Here is a 26,788-nt window from a genome sequence, read left to right as displayed (position 1 = left end):
GTGATTGCAATTTGCTATTCATCACAGTTTCCTTTAAATTACTCTGAAGAACTATTTGATAGCAGCCAGTTCACCCCAGTTGTGGCATAGCACAGCTGGAGCAGCCACTCTGAGAATCTCAACCCTTCCTTCTCTATAAAGGCAAAGGAATTTAACAAGATCATTGCCCGAGATTCTTAAAGAAACTAACCTGCCATGGGATAAAAGTCCTCAAGTGATTATGTTACAGGTGAAAGATAGGAATAGAAGGGCTTTGTTAGTAGAAGGTCACCAATAATATCCCTTAGGAATCTGTGTTGGGACATGTCTGTTCAATATATTCAGAAAAGGTCTAGAAAAAGGTTACACCCTATGACGGCAAACTTTGCTGAGGTGCCTATATTAATCAGATTAATAAGATAAAGAACAACCACACTATCTTGCTGAAAAACTGACGTGTTATAATGAGGCAGTACAGTATAGATAAAGCAACACCCATGGGGAAAAACAGCAATTTTACACAAATTATTAGCTTTGAGATGGCAATGACTACTTCAGAACACAGCACTGTAAAAGACCTGAGAAAGTGTCAGCTTGGTGCTCATCACGGGTCAAAAAAATAAGTAGAATGACATTCTAACTACAAGAAGGAGCAAAGACCAAAGCAGATCATTAGGCAACTGTATACATTTATGGTGTGCTAACACTTCAAATACCACATCATGTCCTGGTACATGTATGCCCCTCACCCACTCCCAAAACCATATAAGTTAAAGAGGAACCAGACCTCCCCCAAAATCAGACACAGTGGTAAGAATGGATATGGAATGACTTGAATACAGAGCAAAGAAACAGATGGACTGGCAAATAAAAGAAGTTAGTGACACAAGTAAAATAGTTAAACTGTGGAGCTCCTTGACAGAGGATGTTGTGAACATCAGAGGTTTGCCCAGATGCAAAAAGTGACTGACCTCATTCACAGAAAAGAATATATATAGTATCATTATATGTAAAAGCATCACCTCCATCTGAGGAAGCCTCTGAGCAGGAGTCAGGCTGGCTAGTCAGGTTTGTCAGTTCAGATATCCTTGTGGCACATTCCCCCTTGGTAAGTACACCAAAATGCATGACCACATTTATGCTAAGCAATTTACGCACCAACTAGCATGATTATAACATACTTCCCCAACCCCATCTGTGATGCATTCCTTTTCTAAGACATCTTTATTTGCTGCCTTGCAGGTGCTGCTTCCTGCCTTTCAGAGACAAACCAAGCTACTTCACAGAGGGCTTTCAACAGGAAGGAGGATGATGCTGCCTCAAACCTTGCTTCCTGCATAACCCTGAAGCTTCCTTCCACGAAAGCACCAGGTGCAAGCACTTCAAAACCCACAAGTCGCCTTGCTTGATCCTTGATTACCAGCCCCATGAGCTGATGTCACCAGTGGCCATGAAACTTCAGAGTCAGACCTTTTTTTCACACAGTCACAAAGTTTCTGTGCAGACCATCCACCTTGCTACTGCATTCAGTGCCTTTCAGCTTTTGGGAAACACACCTGAGCAATGAAGTTTTGAAGCTCTTCATCTTGTGATAGTGTGCAAGCAGATAGAAGGTCTGTACCCTACTCCAAGGCCAAGTGAATTCATAGTCAGTGCTATGTGTATTCGTATTTCTTCATTCTCTCACTCCCAGTGGGCTTCCTAGTGTTTGCTGACCAAGTTTTGTGATAGCTCAGGTAGGGCCATCAGTCCTCCAGTTTAAAGTGCGTTATCAGCATCACCTTTGTGCTGCTGACAATTCTTACTGTCAGCCCCAGGTGAGTACAATGTGAGATGCCCAGGTGCTTCAACAGTTTTCAAATTGTCCAGAGTTTAACTCTTATAATCAACAGTAAGTGTTGATTATTCAACACTTACTATTCAACAGTAAGTGTTGACAAAGGCTAAAAAAAAATCTAAGAATGAAAGTCAGGAACTGTTAACACATTTGCATGTATCCACTTTTTAGACCTGGGCAGGAACTCTGCCAATTACAAAACCAAAAACTCTCCAGTTACCTGTAAAACAAGAACAATTTCATCAGGGACACGGCAAGCTTTTCCTTGACACAGTCCCCTCTGCTAGTCCCCTGAATTCAAACCTAAAGCCATTTCTAGACATTAAATAAGTCTAGAGTTAAGCTGTTATTACTGACATTTAGGTTTTAGGTAGGTCCAGTCAGAGAGATGTACTTAGACCCAGATGAAAAAATCATTTGTTTTGGTAGATGAGCTAAAGCATCAACTCTCTCTTTCACCTTGCCACATCATTGCATCATTCACTACAAATGAATGGTGGTGGCACTCAGGGCACTCACTCCACTGAAAGACATGTCACTGCCAAACAGATTTTTGCATTCTGCTCGTAGCTTTTCTGCAGAGCCTACAAAACTGTTTCAGAGCATCCTGGAGTAAGTGAATGCTCTGAAGATGCACTTTAACAGAGAATACTCCTGCCAAAAAAGAAAATACTAAGCATTTCAGAATAAACAAAAAGGCACAACCATGGAAGTACAAACCAGAAACCATTGTATCACACAAACTATTAAATTAAAAAGCACATCCTGCGTGGTCAGTGGTGTTTGGAAGTAGGCAGTCAGCAAACAAATACTGCTTGTTGAAAAAAACAGTCCAAATTTGCATATCTGAGCAATATCTTTTAAATTAAGAATTTGCTAATTAAACTTGCGTTATTGTGAAAATAACAAAAACATTTAATATAACAAAAATTACATCTTTACTGCATTTTCATAGGAGCTGGAAGAGCGTCTGCTATACACTGCTATCTCACATCAGCACATTAACATGTGACATGTACACAGCAGATCATTGCTCACAAGGACTCTTGTGTCTGCTAGTAAAGAGGAGCCATAAAGCTTCTCTAAAGAAGACATCAGCTCATTCCTCCACAGACAGGGAATTATGCCAGTTCCAGGCACACTCCTGCATTCCAAAGAAGGAATATATCGAACTGTAATAAATAGCTGCAGGGTTATTTCAAACCAGCATAATGAATTAGCTCAGAGGCCGAACAATCCCCACCTGGCCCTAGGAAGCAGAGGAAGAATATAAAGGTGGCATTCCCACTTGTGTAAGTAGGCCTTGGTGTGATCTTGTCATCAAGTCACGAAGCAGCGTTCACAGGAGTGGTGTAGAAGACAAAACTCACAGGTGGAGAGGGAGCAAAAATCACACCTGAATTTTGAAGCTGGTAGCTGCTTTGCCTGTAAGTCTGTACCTAGATATGTCACTATTTAGGTTGTTGTTTTTGGGTGAGTGCTTTCTGGTATGTAGATCAGGCCAGCATCAAGCCTGGGACTGTGCCAAGAGCAGTGTGACACTGTGTGACAAGTGAGGCTGCACTGCACTAGGGCTTTCTGGGAGTGCTTTTATCTGCACACAAACGCCTTGTTTCATGAAACAGAACCCAAATCCTTGGTAAATCCATAGGGAGCTTTGCTGACAGCATCTCCTGTTTAACTCCCATCCCTCTTTCCCTGCTCTGATACCCCCAGCTTCCCTCCTCAAGGCTGCAGGTTTCATTGCTCCCTAGTGACAGCCACTCAGCCCCACAGCTATCCCCAGCTGGGGAGCAGCTCTGCCTCTCTCAAATCACACACTCCGCCCTACACGCATGTTATCAGGTTGCTACAGTCAGCTTGGATCTTTAAACTTTTCACAGGAGCCTGTAAAGTGCAGAACTAGGTCAGGCTTTGTCTTTCCAGCAGAGGTGCCTCGTTGCTGTTTGCTCTTTGCTGCAGACCATCATTTTTCCCCTTCCCCCATCCTTGGGCTCTGGCCTGAGCGGTGCAGTAGTTTTAACTGCTGTTAACAGTTTTTGCTCTATGAAGTGATTGATTTTAAGCAAAAGGCCAACTCCTTAAATTTATTCATGTCAAAACCTCAGCGTTAGTTTAGACAAGCTTCTAGCATACAGTTTAATTTAAACACATTTTCCCCTTGGAGAAGGGGAAAGCTTACAAACAGACATCAACAGCTACAAAAGCAGAAGCAACAAACTGAATTAAAGAAATGTCTTTCCATAACTGTAATATTTTAAAGCTTCAATTTTATTTTTAAGTATTCTTGTGAAGTGATGTTCTTTAATATTTTCTCTTGCAGAACTAAATATTATTTTCCTCCTCTCCCTTTTGAATTCTCATTTGGTGGGCTGAGTCTTGCTACAGCTTCCCTCCATATGCTCTGATAAAGTTGGATGAGGGATTGCGTGGATTTTTTTTTTTAATATCTTTGCTCATAGAATGACCCCACAACAAAGCTACAGATAAGTGAGCAGCACTTGCAGAGGAAAGCTTGTGGTGTTTAAAAGATCTGAATCTATATTAACTAGTGATGATCAATCCCATACTGACCAGAGCACAACACAGCTTCATATAATAGCACTACCTAGAAATTTGAGGCTTGGTACCCAGCCCAGCATATAGTGGGGTATGATTCCTTGCTCATTTTAAGTTTTTACACTTAACCTTAGCTAGAGTATAAAAAACCTCCCAGAAAAGCATCATGCAGTCTCATTATTTCCTTTATTTTGTTCCCATATCCCCTCTCCCTGCTATTGCCTATTTAAACTGGTCAAACTTTTTAAATTCACTTATTTTAAGTGGGAATCAGGTCAACAAGTATTTGCATCAGATACCTGTTAGCATACCCATTAGCAAATACCTGCTGTAAATAGTCATCCTGAAATGAGAGCAATTATTTCTGGCAGAGTTTTTGGTGGTGAAAACATGTGCAGTTTTAGACATACACTTTTGGATAAAGGTTTTTATATTTGTTTTTGTGCCATTTTCTACCACTTGTTTGTCGATTCTCTGATCACACCTGTACGGAAAGGGTTCAGAACGCTTTTCCAGCTACCTGTACTTCTGCAAAATACAGCTGCATTCAAAAATAGGGACTTGAGCAATTCTATTGTGGCTAATTTGTTCTACTGTCATTGCTAATGAGGACTCACAAATTAAACTTGCATTTTATGAAAATCTGGTATAATGTTGATTTGTATTTCTCTCATGCATATTTTAGTTTCAGCCTTTCCCATGGCATCAGCTTCTCTTTACATGTCTCATCTCCTAATTCAGTTACTCCAGCAGACAAATCATCCTTCCCTTACTGTTGCCACAAGATCTTTTATGTTCACCTCAGGGGTTCTCATCTTCTGTTTCATTCAAAGAACTCAAAAGTCAGGTCCATGATATCTAATTCTTCTGCTGCTGAATGCCATTGCATTACTGAACACAGTGGTCTTGGAGATGAAAAGTGAAATTCTGGGGTTTCAAGGCAATATATAAGTATTATGGTCCAGGAACTGCAAATCATTAGGATGAAGGTAACAATCATGGTTAAAGCCATTTAGTATCTGATCAGATTCTGGACAATGCCGTTCAAGCATCAAGGATGTCTAGCCACTTGTAGGTCTCAGGATGACTACACCAGACTTGCAAACAAGCTTTTGCCAGTATTCTCTCATAATCTGTGTAATCAAATTTCATTTAAGATGTTCAAATAATTATAATCAAACACCAACGTGTTCAGTTCTTTTCCTGAAGATAGACTTCTTGCATTTTATCCTTCGTTTTGTTACTACTTAAACTATTAGCATGCCCTCATTGTTCAGGAGCTTAATCCTCAAGAACTGACTGTGTATAAAAGATAAAACATTTATGCAGTACTATCTGCCTGTGTATTTCTTAGCTATTTGCACATTCATCTGTGTTTGTATCTGTGGGTTGTCCCTGCATTTCCCAATCTTCTGATCTGCTCTTATGTAGAAAAATAAAGATGTCTTACCAACAAAGCATCAGGATAATTGTGGGGAAATATATGAAGGGATGGTATGAAGGATGTCTATGGGCAGCTATAGGAAGTGTCAGGCAAGAAGCAGAAGATTTAGGATCAAAACCTAAAAATGAACTAAATGAAATCTATAAAGTCGTTTATTTCATCAAGAGGGAAAACACTGCCCTAAACGGGGAAGTATTCTATGCAATACAAAACCTGATTTATAACAACCCTAAACAAACTAAACAAGTCCTTAATTTTCTAGGTGATGGACTTCTTAAAACATTATCTTACCATTTGTTTCTCATACCGCAGGCTAAACAGACTCTGAAGCAGTGTTTTACAATCCACAGCCTCACAGTCTTTCTCCAGCAATTAGAAATTTTCCACTTGGCAGCATACCAGTATATGTTCCGCACACCTCTATAAAATAGGTAGCAGCTTCTTCCCTGGCTACAAGACCAAAACAGACTAGACAAGTTTCCCATTATCCTCAGAATTGGCCCATTGTGAGGACAAAGTATGGATGCAGGAATAATTGTCATGCTCTCTTAGGATCTGTACAGTACCCAGAGCATCCTGCAACTCACCCAACCCTATATTGATACCCTATCACAGCAATGATGAACTAGAACTCAATTGTAACTAAAATATGTGGTTTAACTTAACACTGCTAGCAAAGCCCAGATGCATGTGCACACGTATTTGACAATTTAAGACTTCTCCTCAGGCAGGTTCCTAAATACAAGCAACCTGACCTTCAGTAAAGTAAAATGCACCCATGCATGTCAGACCACCCAAACCCATCTCTTTCCCATCACAGGGCATTTGAAAAACTGAGTTGAGAAGGAAGCAGCAGGGAAAGAAATTGAATCCTTTCAGCAAAGGATGTAACCAGTATGAAACTGTCAAGCTGGACTGAGCTGGAAGGTTGACATTGAGACCTCTAAAAATACTCATGTACTGAAGAAAACAGGCTGCAATTCGTACATGACACCCTTCTTTTTAAGCTAATATTTAGCTGATCAAGAAAACAGAGGAACCAAGGGCTTCTCTACACAGCCTACCAGAGACAGCACAAGAGATTCTGGAGGCTTGACTTGTGTACCCTTGTTTGTAGCAAGTCTTTACAAGTAAAAATCCCTCCTGCATTTTAACCACAACTCCAGTACACTTCACTTAGCATAAATGTCCTCCTTGCAGTTCTACTGAAAGTATATTTTATTCTCTGTCATGAACTGTCACACAACATTGCTGAGAGCTAACTAAATTTAACCTTAGAAATAGCTAACTTTGAGCTGTAGCTCAAGCATAATGTGTATAGCTGTTTAAGCAGTTTAGGATCTATTAGGAGAAGAGATCTCTGTGCATAACAAAACACTACAGAAACACAGAACCTTCACAGAGAAGACTCTGCCTCCCATCCCCTCAAAACTTGGTAGCAATTTCAACCCCAAAGTGTCCTTTTCAGATAAACTTTTACTATTAAATGTGCCAGCTACACTTAATACAAAACAGTGTCATGTTATTTTCTGTGATCAGTGGACCTATTATACCGTATTTCATACTGAATGTCAGACATTGCTTGCAAAGGGTGTTCAATATGCTGGAAAGGGAAAACAAGAAGTTAATAGATTTAAAAGCCAAGATGGAAAGAATAAGCAGAAGGCTTTGAAGGCACTGAAGACTAAATAATGATAACACAAGTTCATCGACTGGAGAAGCTGAGAACTGGAAATAGAAGTGGATATGCCAATAATAGACTCAATGTGGCTGATTTCAAGTGGCGGTTTAAACACTGTCTGATAAAGGACTAATGGGAGAATAAGTGACTGGTGAGGTTTGTTTGGAAGGCAGCACGCAGAGAGAGAGAGAGGATGGATGGTCCCTGATCGTCATGCTTCGGTGAAAGAGACAACCGCTGTTAATCAGAATCTGTCTGGCACTGATGAATATATTAAAATCCACTGTGGGCACATTGCCTTCCTCCCTCTGTCCACCTAGAGAAGCAGCTAGGTTTCCATTGTGGCTGCTGCTAGCAAGTTGTCTGCAGCTTTTTGCATTTATAAGATGTGACCCCCGTGGAAGGTTTGTCTGCTGAGAATCTGGTCTTGCATCCCCTAACCACAAAGATATCTGAAATTAGTCCAAGTATCTCCTGTCAGAAGAGCAGAACATGGGGATCAGATGATGTATAAAAGCTGAAGAGCAAACAAGCACAAAGAAAATTAGCCTGACTCTAGCCTTCTTCGTTCTCAGTTAAGGTAATAAGCCAGTAGTGGTTGTGTAAAAGCACAGGAGCACAGGCAGCCTATTCTTCTACAGCACACAGTTTTCACTTTCTCATCTTAAACTGCTGGCAAATATTTTTGTTCAATGTTAATCTTTCTCCGTGACCCAATTTCCACCTCCCCCACAATTTAGGATATTTTGGCAGATACCTGTAATTTTTATGAATTAAAGTAAATGTCAAAAAGAAAAGCTGCTCCTCCCATTACTCTCACAGAGCTGGAAATAAAACCCCATGTCTAAGGTTATAAAGCTCAGGGCTCCACTTTGGAACATTGCTAGAACAAGTTCACTTAGTAGCTCTGCATTAAAAATGTTTCCAGAAGAGTTACTGAATTCCCTCAAACCAAATCAAGGAACAACACAAGCTATATCCCAAAATCATATTTTTTTTTTCCCCAAATGCTTTTCCTATAACAGCTTCAGCCTGCACATTCATTTTAGCACCAGCCCTTTAATATTTTATACTTTTTCAGATAGATTTGTAACTGTAGAAATCTTAAAACAGAATTTCTAAAGGCAAACTGGTTGCAGTCTGAACTGTACTGCATCGATATCAAACCTCGAGACCGGGAAAGGAAAAAAAAAAAAAAACGATTTAGTAGTTGGGGGGTGCACAGCTACAGAAACAGGTATAACTTCATACATGTTCTTAGGGCAGAGATGAACTCTCTCATCAGCCCCCTTTTCTTTTTCTAGTTTCTCCTCTCAGCTTTAGGAAGCATCTCTGTAAGTCTCTCACTGCCCCACAAAATGCAAGCAAAACTGTTTTCCCCAACAAGAGCCTTGTATTCCTTGATGGCTTATTCCTTTGAACCTATATACCTTATAGCCCTTGATTTGAAGCTCCCAGAGGAACTTTGGGATCCCTCACGACACTGTAGAGGTAAATTATTAAAGCAATGAGACATCTTTCTTCTACATGCCTTCAAAGAACAGAGATCAAGTTCTTTAAATATGTATTAGGAAGTTGTTTTTTTTTTTTTTTTTAGAAGTAGTATTGGACTACACCTTAAAAATCCAGCACATCTGCAATACTGAATGCGCATTTCTAGCCTCAGATTAATTATGTTAATGGTCTAAGTAAGCTAATCTCCTCTAACTCAGACAAATTAGTGTTTCCATGTGGTTCATTAATCCCTGCCTCTTCATCTGAAGAGGCCATGCTTCATAGGATCAGTGTATGTAAAGGAACAATACGCTAGGAATATCTCAGGTTGGAAGGGCTGAAAACAGCAGAAAAAATTGCCAGAATTTTATCTAGACATCTACTGCGGTGTTCTGAGTTCTTTTCACCTTTCATTTACTCCCTCTTTTTAAAGAAGCCCACAGTTACCACTAAACACCATGATCTGCAGCATTCCCACTGGGGCTAGGACTCAAAAATAAGGGAACAGCCACGTATGGCACACTTTGTCAAAGAAAGCTTCTGTCACCCAGAAGAAAGAGGAAGAAACTAAAGCATCTGCAAATCTAACAACCTTACCACTGATGTTAATTCATTGATGATAATCAGCATGCACCTTGCTGACCAGCCTCTGCACATGGTTTCAGTGAAAGGGGACAAGTGAACAAGTTTCTACCCAAACCCTCTGTCTCCTCAGAGGATGGGCTGCCCTGTCCCTGCCAGCTGGCCCAGGTATGATGCCCTGAGAAAGGAGCAGCCTAGCATCAAGCTCAAGTTCACCTCCAAAACACCATTGCTTATGTTTTACTTGTTTACGGTGAGGACATGCCTTATTACAATCCTCAGCAGTCACACCAGGGCAAGCAATAAGCATGGAGCAGTCAAGGTGTTGCTTTGGACAGTGCAAAATTTACAGTGTAAATAAGTTACACTTGTGATAATTTGAAGTACTTGTATATGATCACACACAAAGTCTCCAACAAAGCAAGGAATTGATTTCTTCATCATACTAAGACTTCATGATCAAGCCTGGGGATCATCTCCCTTTTCTATAATAATCCCTCCTGATTTAAAATGATTTCAACGCTCTCTTCAGGTATATGATCCCCAAGGCTTGAAATCCTCAGTGTAGGTGCCACTGCTCACAAATCAATTGCGACTGTCACATATGATATTGATTCCTGCAGTGCAGTACCTTGAAGCATCAGACTGAAAAATGCCAATTTCAATTACTAAACAAAACAAGATTTATTTGTGATTATATGACAAGAGGAAGATTACTACCAACTACATTCTGGAGAAAAAAAAGGAATCAAATGCCCTCACTTGGCAAAAGATACAGAAGTCTACACAGATACTAGGCACAAACTACATCTTTTTCTTTTTCTGCTCTGAGGTTATTGATTTGTGTTTATTCATATATGCATTAATTATCTCTACAGATATATAAATATGTATACATGCACATATTTGCACAACAGCAAAATATCCTTCAATGCAATTCAGACTAGTGAGAGAAGCACCACAGGGTGATTTTTTTCCAGTGCATTGTCTTACAGTTCTACACAAATTTTGATGAATTTTACCTGGATCCTTTTAATGTCCTCTTTCACTGCTGTGTCCGAGCGCCTCGTTGGCATTATTGAATTTAGTCTGACAAAACACTCCCCTGTGGGAAGTACATCTCATTGTAGATAGAGGCAAGCAGAGCTGAAGAGAAAAGTGCAAGGACTGCAGGGGGGGCCCTCAGCAAAGTCAAGAGCAAAGCCCAGATCTCACAAGTCCCTGACATCACCATCCCTTGAAAGGCAACCCATGCTTGGAGAACCACATAATCTCCTGATAGAGACCTGAGGAGCAATTTCTTTTTTTTTTTTTTTTTCTTCTTCCCTTTTTTGGCCAGTGCTACCCCTCACTTTTGTTCTGTCTTAGGAATGCCAGCAACGAGCTCATTCCCTCAGAGTCCTGCTTCCTGATGCTCAAAGGACAGCATTGCACTGCATACCATGCTCACTGAGTGATCGGTGATCAGCCAGCCTGTGGTTTCATCGCCACCCCAGCAAGGGCAGCAGTACAGAGAAGGAGAGCAAAGCCATGCTGCCCTTGATCCACTCAAAACTCCTTTCACCAACACCACCACAGACAGCAAGAGCACTGCATCTACTACAAACATGGTGCAGGGCTGTTCGCCTTCCTGCTCCTCCAGGTCCCCTGCTGTGCAGCAGCAGATGTGACCGCAGCCTGCACAGCCACATGCAGGCAAGCCCCAGCCTCGCTGGTGGAGATAACCATCGCAGGCCACCGGGTTGCACAAGCAGCACTGCATGTGGCCAGCTGATGGTGCGATGCCCCCGGAGATGACTGCCTTCATGTTCTCAACACAGATGCTTCCTATCTGTGGTTTAATCTACCTAGGGTATGTCTGTTCAGCCTACAGCTTCATTTCCCCACACCCTGCAGAGAAATCAGTTATGTTACAGTGAGCAAACTGCATGCATTAGGTAGCTGTGTGCGGTGTTTTTACCTTGCTGGGCAGCTGGACTTCACCACAACCGCTTCTCACTCCCCAGCCTTAGAAGAGGGGAAGAAATTATGCTGGCAAATGAAAGAAGCACACCGGAAAAGGGAGAAAACAACTCACAGATTGAGATAAGGATAATTTAATTAAAGGGAAAAAGGAAAATGTGAAAGAAGAGCAAAGGCCACATGGAAGTGCAGAGAAGAGAAATTCCCATAAATGTTCTTCCCAAAGAACAATGCTCGGCTACATCTCAGGAAGCAGGGCCTTCTGAGATATGTTTTTCCTATCTCCCAGCAGAAAAGAAGAGGAAAGAGCAAGCTAGATATGCTCCAGCTCTCCTTAAAACAGGATACTCCTGACAGCTTTCACACAGGTTCAGTTCAGAGAAGCCCAGAAAGGCTGCAGGGGATGCAACGCTGTGAAGGGCAACATCTGAGGCATAGGAGATACAGAATACTTTCTGCACGCCCTCACACGTTCCCTTCCTCTGCTTTCCCCTGACATCTGCCTCAAGCTTAGCCAATATATTTCTGTCTATCAGCTGACAGATATGAGAAAAGGAAGAGGGTCTTTCTACAGTATGGCTTCCTTTTTTTAAAAAAAAAATAAAGTTGCTTTTTTTGACCTCAAAAAGATACGCCTATCAGTATTACTTGCAAAAAATGCTTTCATGCCTTTGCAGAAAACATGCCCTCCTTGTGCTGGCCCTTGAACTGTAAGATGAATTCAAATTCTTGTCTAAGCCTGTTAGAGCCCAAGGAATGCTTTCCTGAACCCATTTCACTGGAAAGTTGTATTCAGGACATTACTTTAGAAATCTAAAAAAGGACTGGATTTAGTCTTTCATTTTTCTTTTTAGGATATCAATTATACTAATTAAAACTGAACCTTATCTGGGGAATATAAGTTGCAATTGGAATAGGCCAGACACCATTCCCAGTGGAACCACCAGTGTGATTACAATAACAACCTTGGGGCAGAGGACAGAGCAAGCCCTTGGCTGTTTTGTAGTCAAAACCCCAGATCCAACATTAAAATGGGTAACTGATCTTGCTTTTAGAAGAATAGTTTCCACCTTTCTGAAGCTTGGAGTGTTGGAGTGACTTCATTAAAAACAAAGCTGAATTGCACTTGTTTAGCTGTGTGCTTTGTTTGGGTTTATTGTACTATGAGGTTTTCACGTTGACATACATCACATCAGGTGACAAAGACAGACAGAGCAGAATAAAAAGTGGCCATAGAGTACTCCAGCCACAGGGTCACTGATCCATAGTTCATGAGGACAGACAAGAAAATGAGGACACCAGATATCCTTGGCCCAGATCTTCTGCATTAGGTATGCCACAGGTGCAAGGTGACTCCATCAAGCCAACTCAGTTCTCAACAACTTCCCTGGTGGGACCTCATGTCTTCCTCATACTCCTCCTCGCTCTCCTTCAAAAAAAAGCTGTTTGTAACCAGCTTCAATCTGCAGAAATGGCAAGATGAGTTTGCTCCTGGAATTACTGATACCTCAGATAACAAACACTGTACACCACCCTCCATTGACTTCCTATTAGAATAATTAAGCCAAATAGGCTAACAGAAAAGAGTAGACTCTTGGCTTTGCAGGAATCAGCAAACGAAGCCCCAGCTGTTGCCTGAGTGAGAAGTCTTCATTTCTCCTAGGTGATAGGTGAATCCTACAAAGTTAATCTAAAATGCATCAAAAGTTTAAGAAATTCCATAGCAAAAGCACGTTAAATAAGTACCTCAATGTTTTGGCATGCTGTAATCAGCAAGAGTGCAGACCAGACCACAAGACTATTTCTTGAATAGAAATTCAAGCACCTGGGCTAATGAGTTTATGAGCTATCATACCCCCATCAAAGGAGAAGGGCTCAGACAGATCTTCCAAAATTCATAGGTTGTGCACATAACTAGTCTGAACCCAAGCAGTACAACTGGCAGAATTCAACATAACCATCTTCAACAAGACAGTCCAAAATGGCTTGCGCAGATTGGGAACTTCAGACCCTTCTCCATAGCCCAGCATCACCAGCCCAATTTAGGCTCTTTGGATAGAATCTGGAAGCAGGCTTCACTCTGTGGAAATCCAAAGAGGCCTGGATTAGAAGAGTTAAGTAAGCACAAAATGCTCTGGAAAAGTCTGTCTGTACAATCCACAGCCAGCAGATATTGCAAAAAATTCTAAAAGACCCTGCCAGCTGCTTAAAAATATTTCCCAGTTTGATCCAAAGTCATGCTATTTCAGCATATCATCAAGGATTCTTGCAGAAACTGAATGTCTAGGCCAAGTCACTTTTGAGATAGAACATAAGAAACATTTGCAGAAAAGCAAACGGCGCAGTTGATATTGGAATTTCATTTCAACAAAATCGCTTTAAATTGCCAGAAATATGGTTTATTGGCCCCACATCACACAAACAATCAAGAGAATGGACTTTGTTACTGAGGGGATTTAGAAGGCTTCAAAATTGGATGCAAAGCTAGCTAAAATCATTACTGCATAGACATTGCCAATTTGCCATGCTATGTGCACATGTATAGAAGTTGGGTAGTCACGGGGGCTAAGAAAATATTCCAGTTTAGCAGAAGTGTTTACTTCAGAGGCACAATATGTTACCCTGACAAGGGGAGATTCTATACATGATTAGGTGCCTTATTATACCAAAATCCAGATACTGTAGTTCTTATAGAAATTGGTTTCTGACAACACCATAGTTATTTAGTAGCTTATTTTGTAGCTCATCATATCAGTAGCACACACAGTATTAGCAAGAGTTTGACAGTCATTGCTAAATAATCTGTGTAGCTTCACCAATGAGCAAACATTGCAGTGCTCAGCAGCAAAATCTTTTTACAGCACACTTCACATGGGAGCATGAAGAAGTTTTCCAAACCCTCTCTCTCAGCTCTGTAATCTCCTTGTAAGACAGACCTGTCTAATACCAGGGGAAAAACTCTGTAGCTGAGGGAAGAGACTGCTTTTCCTGTTAGCTTTGCTTTTAACAGGGTGAGCAGCTCTCATTCATAGTAAGTATAACCTTTAGACAGAAGTTAAGCAGTAGGGTTTAAAGAGCTCCCTCTTGCAAGGTCATGTGGCTTCAAGCAAAGTCCTTTAGGGAGCCATCTGCAAGGCTTGGTGAATCAGGGCTCTCACCTGAAGACCTGCACATTACCTGTCTGACATACATGCCTTGGTAGGTTCAATACATACATGATATAGAAGCATAATAGTCCTCTCCTTTCTAAGATTACCAGGAAACGCTTCATTTAGCGGGGCTTGAAACTATTTCCTTTAGCCTAAGGACAGCTTGAAGGCAGCATCTACTGTAGAAGACAAGATTAAGTGTTATTTCCTGGGACAGCAAACCAAATATCCTCAGTTCATAGTCTCCCCAGTGACAGCCAGACTTACTGTAGACTACTGCACTCCACATTGACAAAACTGATGTCTGTGCTGGGAGCCTTGAAGAATCACTAAGTACCTAACCCACAGCTAGCCACAGATTAGGAAAGGTGACAGGACACTGAGAGCCAGTGAAAAATGCATCTTTTCAACAAAAAAAGCTTGTTAATACCACTTCTGGGTGAGTGTTCAGATGGTTGGGATTCAGATGGGATGAAGATGATACATGTGGAATAATTTTTATTTTTTTGACTGAAGATGTTACTGGAAAGACTGAGTACACAGGCAAGGGTTAAGAGATGCCCTGGTCTGACCTTCACAACCTGCCAATTGACTAAACTGCATCAATAATGAGTCATAATATTTTCAAATGGAAGCTCAGTGGCTGTCCTGCAGCCCCAGTCATCTGAAAGCAAGCTGCCCTTGGATCATTACAGTAGATACATTGGTCCATTGTTGGTTTGAACTGCAGTACCTCATGGTACACCAGAGATTTATATCATCCCTACTTGGTCAAGTCATCTAGTGCCTTTACATAGAGCATCAACAGTCCTTGGAAATACCACTTCACACATAGGAAGACACCGATACTATCGCATGCAGTCATCTGAGCCTACTCAGGGCTGAAATAAGGCAGGAGACCCCCACCACGATGGTGCTGTGCATCTGAGCCCAGCCCCACCAAGCCAGACCAGGTATCCTAGTGTTGCACTGCCTGATGCTACCCAGGTGGGGAAGCCCTTCCTGTCACAGGAGAAGATGGCTCCTGCCTGAGCCCAGAACATTAAATATTACTTCTCCTGTGGGTAAACCTTCCCATAATAGAGAAATCTGCTCACCAAATGACAGAACTGCCTGTGCAGCAGGGCAGAAGCAAGCACAATAGTGCATTAGCCTCCATGTGCACCAGACGAACAGCACCATGGCCCTCACGTTCAGGAGCTCTAGTCCCAGAGCGAGGTGTGGGGTGGAACTGAACACTATTCCTTTAAGTGAAATAAAAAAATAAATCAGCATTTCTTTTGTTTTGCCCTGCTGGTCTCCTCACCCCCTCCCTCCCCAATGCGGCAGGGCACTCTTTGAACGCCAGGTGCTCCCTGACAACCAGTGACATGATTTACATTTCCATGGCACATTTCACACTAATGTATGCCAAAGGACACTTCAAACCGTCCTTTGCAGAGAAATTCTTATACCTGGGTTGTGATAAAACACTGCAGCACATTAAGTGTCACACAGTAGCCTTATGACAAGCAGCAAAGATGAGTATCAGAGGTAGTTGTAAGGGGACTTTTGGTGGGGTGAATACAATTTCTCACTTTGGCTCTGTCTGGAACACAAGAACCAGCATCCTCCCCATTCTTACAAGGACTGGCATGGAGGTCTTAACAGTTACAAGTGTTTTTTCTTTTTTTTTTTTTTCTCTTTTTTTTTTTTTTTTTTTTTTAAAATCTCAGAAGATATGTCCTGGAGCCAAAACCATACTGAGAAACTGGAATTAGTAGTAAATCAAAAAGAAATGAGTTCCACTTATGGGGTCAGTCCTCACCACGACCTATCATAACCCATGTCTTCCCTTCAGCACTCTCTCATCAGACTCACAATGACTTACGATGAGATCCCAACCCGGCTCAAGGCAACATGTCTGGATGCAGAGGGCTAATCTTCTGCCGACAAAAACTGACAAGATGCTGCTGAAGTTGAAGAAGCGCTATCAATTTACAACAGCTGAGGATATGTCACATAAGGTAATCAGACTTTAAAAGAAATATGATGGCAGGAGTCCTAAACATTTTCCAAACACTGTGCTGTCAGAATAGATCTCGGAGTACAAAACCCGACTTTGAGAAGTCGTCAGAGACCCAGATGGGCTGCTGATTTTATCCTGCCTGGAACACTGCGCACCCACCTCTCCCCCTTCCCAGTTATTTTTCCTGTACCCTAAGACCCTTAAAAGAAGTCTGATACCATGTCATCCCCAAAGCTTATCTTAGTATAGGCCAAGTATTTTGCTGGGCTATTTTTTTTCCCCTCCTCTCTTCTAACCTGATTGCTAGAACTCTAGCTTGAAATGTTTCTTTATCATTATGTCTGTAAAATGTAGAGTTTCAAAAGAGAAAAACAACCTATAAAAGGCAATTAATAAAATATGCCAGCACTCCCAGAACTGTTCAGAACACTTCATTCAACAAAGCATTGAGACAGAACAACAGCAGAGTTGCTAAATAACATGCCACAAAGCAAGACCTGCAAAAAGACAAAATAACCTGCATTTCTTAGGATCTTTTATCCAAAGCACTTTGCAGACATATGCATATTATACAGGGATTGTTCATCTAACTCAGAGATATAGCTGCCTTCACATCAGAACTAAGTTATATAACAGCACATAATAAAACTATATAGCAGAGTCAGAGAGGAAAATGAAGAGTAACTGTTCTAGTTGGATTACAGAGCAAACGCTAAGTCAGCGGAATACTATTTTCTCTAGGTGAAATTTAGTGGAACATTGAACATCGCATTCAAACTCACGTGGAAGATGTTACAGCCTCACTAACGATTAAGCTTTTGGGTTTACCACTAAATGAAAATCCAGTAAATGCCTCTGCCAGTGTAAGAGAGGGCCTAAGTGTTACCTAGTGAGTCATCAACATTAATTTCCGAGTTGCCTGCACTGCAAGGTCCCCCAGCTGAGTATCAATCAGCAAAGCCCAGTGAAGTTTAAAATTTCTCAAGAGCCAGTGTGACCATAGCCCAGGCACAAAACTCATTCTTACATTTCTGTTAGGCCAGAAATTCTCAGGGTAGTTTCTGAGAGAGGTCAATCAGGCCACAAGATGCTCTCTTGCTTGCTTTAAGAACTAATCAAAGGAAAGTCCCTCATATGCCAGTGGGATTGCATGGAGGAAGAAGGGGTTGTGTTTTGGACAGTGAAACACACTACCTGGTTGAGGCACAATCCCTGCCAGCTGTTGAAGCGTCAAGACTCGTGGAGGCAGCTTGCAGGCTACCATTTGCATCCAGGAACTACAGTTCTAGTTATCTGTTTTTGTATATTCATCTACAACCACTTCCTGCACTTCCAAATGGATGCTGGAGACAGGAGGCTTGCTGCTAGCAGTACCTTTATTGTGCTTATTGCCTGTAACTACCCAGCTCTCATTGTTTGCATCATAACAAGCTTCATATATCCTAGTGTCCAGCATTTTATTCAGAAGCTTCTGGTGATGGATTACCAGGGGAAGTCGACTCCACTCGAAAGCCTTAGTTCCGGATGTTTGCTGTTTCAAGGCTTGAAGTGCATGAAGTTGTAATTGGCTCATGCTTGGAAGCTTTCCTTTGCAAACCAAGGCTAGAAACATTAGTGTAAACACCATCCTGGATACTGCAGAGAGTAGAACTACCCCCAAACCTGAGGACAATACCCCAGCAACAGGAATTTCCTTTGATAGCCTTACAATACGCAGCACTTCAATAGTTCTCCACAGCATTGGAACTGCCAGAGCTTCTCTCATAGGTAGCCCCATGCTTTTTTACACCTCCAGAAGGATTGGAAGGTGGCAGAAGTAAAGCCACCAAATCAAACCCTCCTCTGCCCAATATCAGATGCTCTGACCAGCTCCTACCCACTGCTTTACTTGGCAGCTTTCTTTGGGAGAAGAGGTACTGGTACAGGAGAGATTTCAGATCAGTAGCAATCTCAGATAGCCTCTTACCAACTTTCATCATTGAATATGGTAACAGATAGAGTTGCCTCTTTCTGCTGTGGCCAGCCATGGATCAGAAGGCAGCCTAGCCTCCAAAGGGAAGGTCTGTGGCCTGACACTGGAATTAAAAAAGGGAAGGTACACCTTCCACTACAGTTTTTTGAAGGACTGTAGGAATGCAAATTATAACCCACCTTTCCTTCCAGCCAGAGTATGACCAGGCACAACAGCATGTCCTGTTCCCAGAGAAAGCAGCACAAAACCCTGTAATTGTGAGAAGCAAATGGGATACCTGTGCTGATGTTTCATCCAGACCAGGATCACCATGCTCACAGCTGATAAGGACCTGCTGCTAGCTTGGAGCGAGCTGAAACCCCTGCTGAAACAATATCATCTTCTGTCACCTTTGGCCCTCTCTTTGCCTCCTCCAACCCCACAGCAGTTACAAGAAGGCTGCAGACAGACTTATCCTCTCCTTGACAGTCTGTTTCTTTTCCTCATCCACATATATCAGTAGTGTGACTGTTTTCTGTGGTTAAAATTATATCCCCAGATATTTTAGACCTGTAGCCAAAGCAGATTGAACTAGTCTGAAATCACTTTTGAAGAATAAATAGGAACATGGAAAGGTGTTGGAATCAAAGGTACTGCAATCAAAGACTAGAAATCTCCAGCTATGTCTTGAGAGACTCGATCTGGAGATAAGAGAGCCCTTCCAATTTAAGGAAAGAAAAAGGATAGTATTAGGCAACTACTGTGTAATTCTAAACTCCCATTCCCCCTAATTTCTCATCTCCATGTGACTTTTGTGTTCCTAAACGCCATCTCCTTCCAGGCTTTTTACTGCGTTCAGGCTGGTACACCACAGAAAATACCTCCCTACCCTGGAGCTTACTGGGACAGGCCCTAGGCAGTCAGTCAGCACCAGCTGATAAGGAATAATTCAATACAGCCTATTCTGCAGTCTCTGGCCCTTGGACACTAATCCAGAGGCTAATAAAGCAGTAATCCCCTGCTGATCCGCAGGCTCCGTTTCCCCCGCTCGGCCCCACATCATTGCTCCTGGCTGTATCAGCTCTCGCCACCCTCAATCTCCCTTCCTTGCCTGCTCCCTCACACTGTCCTCACTGGGGTGAGATTGTAGCTGCCTTTTAGACCTCTCCTCATCTGTTTATATTTGGCTATTTCAGCCTTGCCTCCCAAATTGTTGCTATCCCTAAGCACAGGCTATTTATGTGGATTTTGGAGTCTAAAAATCTCCTGGTGCCGCAGCAGCAGGTTTTCCCCCTCCCCGAGTGCCCAGACCGGCCCCAGGAGGGAATATGTACAAATGAGCTGATGGGAGGTCCTGGTAACAACATGACAGCCTCCATTCGCCCTGCCAGCAGCTCAATCGTGTGGAACGGGAAGCTGTAAGTCATGCCATGATTGTCCGACCCTCCGGTGCACTTAATCTTCCCGGAAGCACTGCTGACAGCTGCGGGTTGGGATGAAACAAGGGAAGGAGACCTGCAGCTCCCGACAGAGCTCAGACCCAGGCCAGGCCTCTCTCCAGTCTGGTCTCCCTGTGGCCACCAGCAGGCCTCACAGAGAAGGTGAAAGATGCAGCAGCACCGATCTTCTGCACTAGGCATGAAGAAATTATTCTTATCAATGCATATAAATTCACTGAGGAACTGAAGCATAAGGCTTAGCTTACTATCAATACATATTTACTCTGAGCCCTCTGGATATTCTGTCACCCCTCACATCCCAACCCAAACGAATCTTGCAGAGATCCTGCTTTTGGTGCTGATTTGGGACAGGGGATTAGTTTTACAGCACGCTCCCATTTAGTAATGATTTGGAGCTTAGTTCCAAAACTTGCTGTCTTTTAATTTTATCTGTTGTCCTCTGAATAAGGTGCTGTATTTTAGGCATCCCAAAGAGGCTGGTATAGGGAGAACTGAAATACTTTTTCCCCCCACCTTGGAAACACACCCCCATGGCCCGCCCATCACTGGAGTTTGCCACAAGAGTCAAAGGGAGAAGAATACAGGGGCCTTAAGAGGATATAGGAATAGAAATATCAAATGCTCCCAAGAGCCAGCTTGTAAGCACAGATTATTTGCTTTCAGCAGGTGTCTCAGGATGTCAAAGAGCACTTTTGCCAGCAATGAGCAGAAGGGTTGCAGAGTACTTGACTGTGCAGGCTGCCAAGCAGCCATGAGCTCTCCCCTTTGATTTAGAACGCGGAGCCTTTTGTGTCCCCTATGTGAATTTAACTTCTATACTCCATTTTTTAAGACAAAGCACTTAGAGATCTGTACTCCAAATTACATGCAGATTAATGGAATACAGTAGAGCCACAGCAGTCTCCCTGACTGTGGAATTACTATTTAAAGATTAAGAATCTGACTGCAGTCCTCATTTTTAGCCTGTCCCTCCTGGATCACTTTCATCCTCCTCACTGTCTGGATGCCAAGGAAAATGGTTGCTCTATGAAGGTCTACAGGTTGGGGTGTTTCAGCTGCTTCTTTTCCACTGGCGAAGGAGGAATAAAAATGCAAGAGCACACAAGTCATAAGCAACAGGATTGCCTTAAAGATGCATGAGATCTCTAAAGCCACATCCACTACACCTACATATAACAGCGACTTTAACACTAAAACCCCATCTAAAAGCCTCCAACCCACAGAGAGGCTATTCGTCGCTGTCCATTAGAGGTCACTAGCACCCAGTCACAGCAGGAGCCCAGCAACTGCAGATGAAATCCCCAGCACCAGACCTCCAGCCAAAAAAAAAAAAAAAAAAGAATCTTTACTCCCAACCTAAGAGGGAAACCAGACAATTCATCCTTCTTCGTGCTATTCTATGTGAGAGAGGAAAACCTTCAGGTGAGAAAGATCTTTATCTGCATTGCTCCTGGCTACCTGTTGGCCCTGGACAAGACACATCTGTATCTGACAGCACTGTTGTGGACAGGACATGAGGGGTTGATGGCGCCACATTGCTGCACCAACATCTGAAGATGCAAAAGCAAGGCTTTGACCTCTTCTGACCACATCACTCACTCCCCCCCAGGGATGCCAAACCCATGACAGCAATCACTCCCCACGGCCACCTTGCCACTAACTGCTCCTCCCCTGGAAATAGCCTCTGTCCTTAAGCACCTCACGAGCTCATTTGATATTACAGTCACAGCATATGCTTGCTGCATCCGTGCCTCTATATGCTCCTTACGAAGCCCTTGCAGCATGAGGATGCAGTGCACGGAGGGGGACGGAGAAGGGAAGGATATTTGAGTGCTGACTGGGCTGTCCTCCTGATGAAGGACAATGACAAGCCAGGATTCATCGTCCGCAGCTGCTGCTTCCATTTAACTGCTCATGATGAATATTTACAGAAGGGGAGGGGGGAAATCATGAAATTATCTGATTTTTTTTTTTCCAAGCAGGCTTTCTTCCAGAGAAGAGGCCATTCTGACAGCCACCCAGGGTGCCTCCCAGCCCTCCATACCGAGTTTGTATGTGCACACACACTTCTCATCTGCCTCAGCGCTGACCTGCAGAAGGCTGAGGGAGGAGATCAGAGAAGTCAAAGACTGATGAAGATGCAGCTTGATGCTGCATTGATTTTGGTGACCTGTCACTGGCAGATCCAACCCGAAGCCCAGTGCTGTTAGGCAGCCTGCTCCCAACCCTCCGCTGGTGTTTATGACTCAGCGTGCTGCTGACCTGGGCTGGACCCGCAGTGTAACTGAGCCCCAGAGGCTCAGGGTCTTCCCTCTAAAGACAGCTGCTATCTGACACTTCACCAGCACCAGGCAACCCGCTGCATTAACTGAACTCCCCGGGGGCTGTGCAATAAATCTGCCTTTACTTCATGCTCACCCTCACCCCAGGCAATGCTTGTAAGAAGGACCACAGCTTGGCCACGCTCATCTCATTGAAAAGATGCAGTACAGCTGCATCAAGGCTTTACCAGATGGGATTCTCAGGAGAAAATCATTTATTTCCCCACCTTGCTGTCTTCTGCACCTCAAGAAGGATAGTCAAAAACATGGGATTTCATTTTGCTTCTTCTCTTCTGATACATACATCCCCTTGTACAGCTCTTTACTCCTCTTTGTTTGCTCAGGTTTTGCACACAGCATACCCCATTCTCCAGTACACACTTGCAAGTGCTTTGAAACAGTCCTCAAGGGGAAGGTTGGGCAGCCTGCACTTCTGAGCACTGTTTTTGGAGAAAACACAGGCAAGTTTACTTTGTTGTGCTTTCCCATGGGGACTGCAGCAGTAGCAACCTGTAGGTTTGCCCTGTCCTTGGCGCCTGCCACGATATTTGAGTTTGGGGAAGAAGACAGACTCCTGCTGGAGGAGCAGGTGAAGCAGTGCACTGTTTCTTCAGTATTTCACCAACTTACTTTCAGTATTACACCAACTTGGAAGAGCCTTAGCCCCAAGGCTCCATTCTCTCCCATCAGAGGGTATCAACAACTCTCCAACAGGCTCACAGAAATACAGCTTCTTCAAGCTCCCATCTATACAGCCAACAATCAACCCCACTCTGCTCTCTAGTCAGCCCTGGGCATCACCCATCAGGTTTTTACAGCTTTTCCCCCCAGCTGTGGAGGATGGGAGCACGTTGTGAGCACAGGCATTTTGTGCAGACACCAACAGTTGTGGGTGGGAGGGTGTCTGAGCAGGAAGATGACCCCCTCTCAGAGGCTCAGCAACTTGGAAGAGTTTTCCTTGAGGGGAGAGAGTAGTACAAGCACAGGATTGTCCCTGTCAGTCAGCTCATTTGCCGTACCCCCATCCAAGTGAGTGGGAGAGAGCTGTCTGCTTGCATTGAAGTGGCTGCACTGCTGATGAGCTGCAAGCCAGCAAAGAGTTCACTTGGGGAAAAACCATGAAGCGCGGCAGGGCAGCAGAGACCTTTTTTAAACATGTTTGTCTTTTGATAATCACAGTAATAAGATCTCTGGTGGAAAAATTATACCTAATAAAAAGTTCAAGAATTCCGAGGAGAGATTCGAAATTAGACTGAGACCAATTGGTAAAAGCCTGGGACTTACTCACTGGCCATCAGTATGTTAATTCACGATGTACTTGAAAGAAGAACATGACCTCAAAACTCCGAAGTTACAAAAGCATTGCTGCTAGGAGGATCAGGTGAAAATGGTGGTGGTTACAGCTACCCATCTTTTGGGAGGGGAGGAAGGAGCAGCTGGTTTGCAAGAAACTGCCTCAAGTCTTGCAGTCATTAAAGCTGGTCAGCCTGGATTTCCAAAAGGAGAGGACAGTTTTGATGGAAGAGCGCACAGTCAAGCACAAGCAGAAACACAGGGGAGATGGGCAGGATGCCAGGAAAGCACTTCCCCAACAACTCAGGGCAAGCTCAGACAGTTTTGGGTGCAGAGTACAGGCCAGGAGAGACGCACAGGCTTCTGAGCAGCTACATTTAGGTGAGTAGGACCTTGCAAATACACCTCATCAGTAAAGACACACCAAGGACAGGTTTTCTTTCACTATCACGTGTTGAAAAAACCCTGCACTCCAGCTGCTCTGGTTAGGTGGTGGCAAAGGCTGCTGAAGAGGTTTTGGGGCATGTTGCCTCCCTTCCTGCCATGATGCCAACCCCAGCAAGCAGGAAGGGCTCTCAGCATCACCTTGGATATGGGGTACTGAGCTGCTGCTGGTGCTCAGCACCACCTCCTCCAAGTCCAGAGCCCATAAATATCACAAACGTCAATCAATGAACACATGAGCACAGTCATAAGATTTGACTCTAGGCCTCTAGCCCAGGCATCCCCAACCTTAAGTCCACCTAAGACCATCAGTACAGAGAAACCAAGATATAGCATCAGGCAATGAGACTGCCAACCCCCCTTCCCCTCCCCACAATCCTCCCAGAACACAGGCAGATGAACAAACTTACCTTTCACTCCTTCCTTCACTAACTGTCTCATCGCCATAGCAACTGTAATCCTAGGTCATGCAAGCTAGGAAAATAAATAAATAAATAAATATGCAGCACAAATGAAGATGTACGCTATCGCCAAACACAGCCTCGGTGGTAGAATCTAATTTTCATTAGAGACATAACAGTGGTTCTGCATAATTATACATATATTAATGCCCAACATGCCTATCTTCAGTTAAAATTCATGAATTCAGTTCTAAATAAAAAGCATTGCTCATTGCAGATATTTTTTTTTCTCCTTTAAAAAAGTAGAAATCACTTCTAAAAGCTCCAGTCACACTTGCACGGCAGTTTCTTAATCCTGAGATTAACAGGGAGAGCAAAATGCAAAGATTAAGTCAGCTCTCAAGTAGAAACATCACATAAAACACAACAGGGGAGTTTGCTGCTTTTACAAAATGAGGGCAGAAAGGGAGCAGTAATAAAAATAAATAAGTCAGCAGATTCTGGAGCATACCTGGAACTGAGACTCAAAGGAAGGTGTCTCGTGGCCTCTCCTTTTGGTGCTTGCAGGGAAAGCAGTGCCACAGCTTCATGCCGAGGAGCAACACGTCCCCATGAGTGACTGAGCACAGGTTTGGCTGACACCAGCATTTACTACATTGCTTGAGGTCAGCATTTACAAGAGGAGGTTTATTTACTCTGATAGAAACACAGAGAGACCAGAGAGCAGTGCTAAGGAACAGCCCCAACCAAGGAAGCCCTGGAGAGCAAATAAACCCTTCCCTTCCCTTCTTCTCCGTTCTTATCTGCTTCTACTACCTCCAGGTTCCTTCATTACTCACAAATTGCAAATGACCTTAGGCTGGTTGCCAATTTCCCTCTTTATTACTGAGTTTCTAGGTGAGCCTTGTTTGAGGGAGGGGGAAGTCTCGGTGCTGGTGAGATCCCACCTTCCCTAAACCTATGTGCCTGGAGGGGGCTTATTGCCACCAGCAGTGGCAGGGACCCGTGTACCTAGAGGATTTGGGACTTGACAGCAAGCTCTCATGTTGCAAGCACGCACACAGCTCGGGGGATGCTCTCAAAGCCTTGACGTGGTAGAGCTGATATTAAAATAAATGCAACTTCTTTGGTCACTGCTTCTTTAATTGTACTGATACCCTAGCTAGGGAGTAAAGGGAGAAGCTACTACATGGACTTGTCTCCACAAAGGCTTGTTTAATTCCTTGCTTACAGAAAAGGCACGGACTAGAATACAAGGGAGAGAAGAGCTGGGCTCAAGGGCAGGATTTGGGGCTGGAAAAAGGTTGGGGGAAGGAAAAAAGAGGGAATTGGCAGCAAGGAATGGAGAGATGAGATGGAGAGATGTCTGTCCAAAATCACAACCAAAATCCCTAGTGGCTGTGAATCCCCAGCTCCTCATCATCCCTTGCTGTTACTAGCACCCAGAGGAAGAAGAGGCTGGGTATAAAGCGTGTGGGGAAACACTCCCTTCTCACCTGGGTTTCTGGGGGAAGGAGAGGGAAACCTCTGTGTCCAAGCCCATGTCCACCCTGGCCAGGTTCTTGCTCATCTGGGGCCTGACAGAGTCCCACTGGGCAGCAGCTGGGAGCTCGGTGGAGGGGAGAAACCACATCCTCTCTAAATACTTCCACCTCCTCATCCTGCTGGCTGGCCCCTGGCTGGGAAGCAGGTCAAAAACACACGTACATGTGTCTTGTGGCAAAAACAGTTCTTCCATAACTCTGCTCTATACCCAACCTGGATATGCTAAGTGAGAGAGCCTTGGCTCCAGCACCTGGCCCTTTAATTGCTGCCACGAAGGGTAGGGATGTAGGCAATCCTGAGGCCAGCAAAGCAGAAAATTAGCATTTAGCGTGAAATGATACCACTGCATCATCACCAGCGCTAAAGCAAACACCAGAACGGGCTGGGCTGCCTCCTTGCCGCCCTACCTGCATGCTCAGAGCTGCTGCGTGCTGTTGGGGCCCCACAGCCTCCTGCACCCATGGGTGCTGCCTTTGCAGGGCTGCTACCAGGGACTCCGCGAGCCGGCACCCACTTTCCGCCTCTGGACTTGTGATGAATCAGATTTTATACACTCGCTTCTGAGATAATCCTCCCTCAAATGTCAGAAGTGCCACATTAGCCGCTGCATTGATTTCTGCAGGGTTTTCAGAGCAAGAAAAATGCAGTGGCAGCTAGCGGGAGGCTGGAGGGAAGAAA

The 26,788-nt window shown here is 43.6% G+C and overlaps 1 protein-coding gene across 3 annotated transcripts in view; it reads right to left on the bottom strand.

Moving 5' to 3' along the window:
* Nucleotides 1-25,423, bottom strand: part of GRAP2 (GRB2 related adaptor protein 2) — a 103,487-nt gene extending 78,064 nt beyond the window's left edge. The window contains exons 1-4 of one of the 3 annotated variants that reach the window (XR_014688640.1): nucleotides 25,077-25,423; nucleotides 24,575-24,638; nucleotides 13,394-13,618; nucleotides 12,668-13,001 (exon numbers count right to left, since the gene is read on the bottom strand). The gene's annotated coding sequence lies outside the window, so the exon portion shown is untranslated. Of the gene's footprint in view, nucleotides 1-1,001; nucleotides 1,036-12,667; nucleotides 13,002-13,393; nucleotides 13,619-24,574; nucleotides 24,639-25,076 lie in introns of those variants that run through there. The other 2 variants (XM_084506802.1, XM_084506806.1) reach the window with 2 other exon arrangements.
* Nucleotides 25,424-26,788: the final 1,365 nt, after the last annotated feature.

Source organism: Aythya ferina (genome assembly GCF_964211825.1).
Source record: "Aythya ferina genome assembly, chromosome: 1".
Lineage (NCBI taxonomy): Eukaryota > Metazoa > Chordata > Aves > Anseriformes > Anatidae > Aythya > Aythya ferina.
Note: the sequence above shows the minus strand (reverse complement) of the source record. Positions and strands in the feature narration are given on the sequence as shown.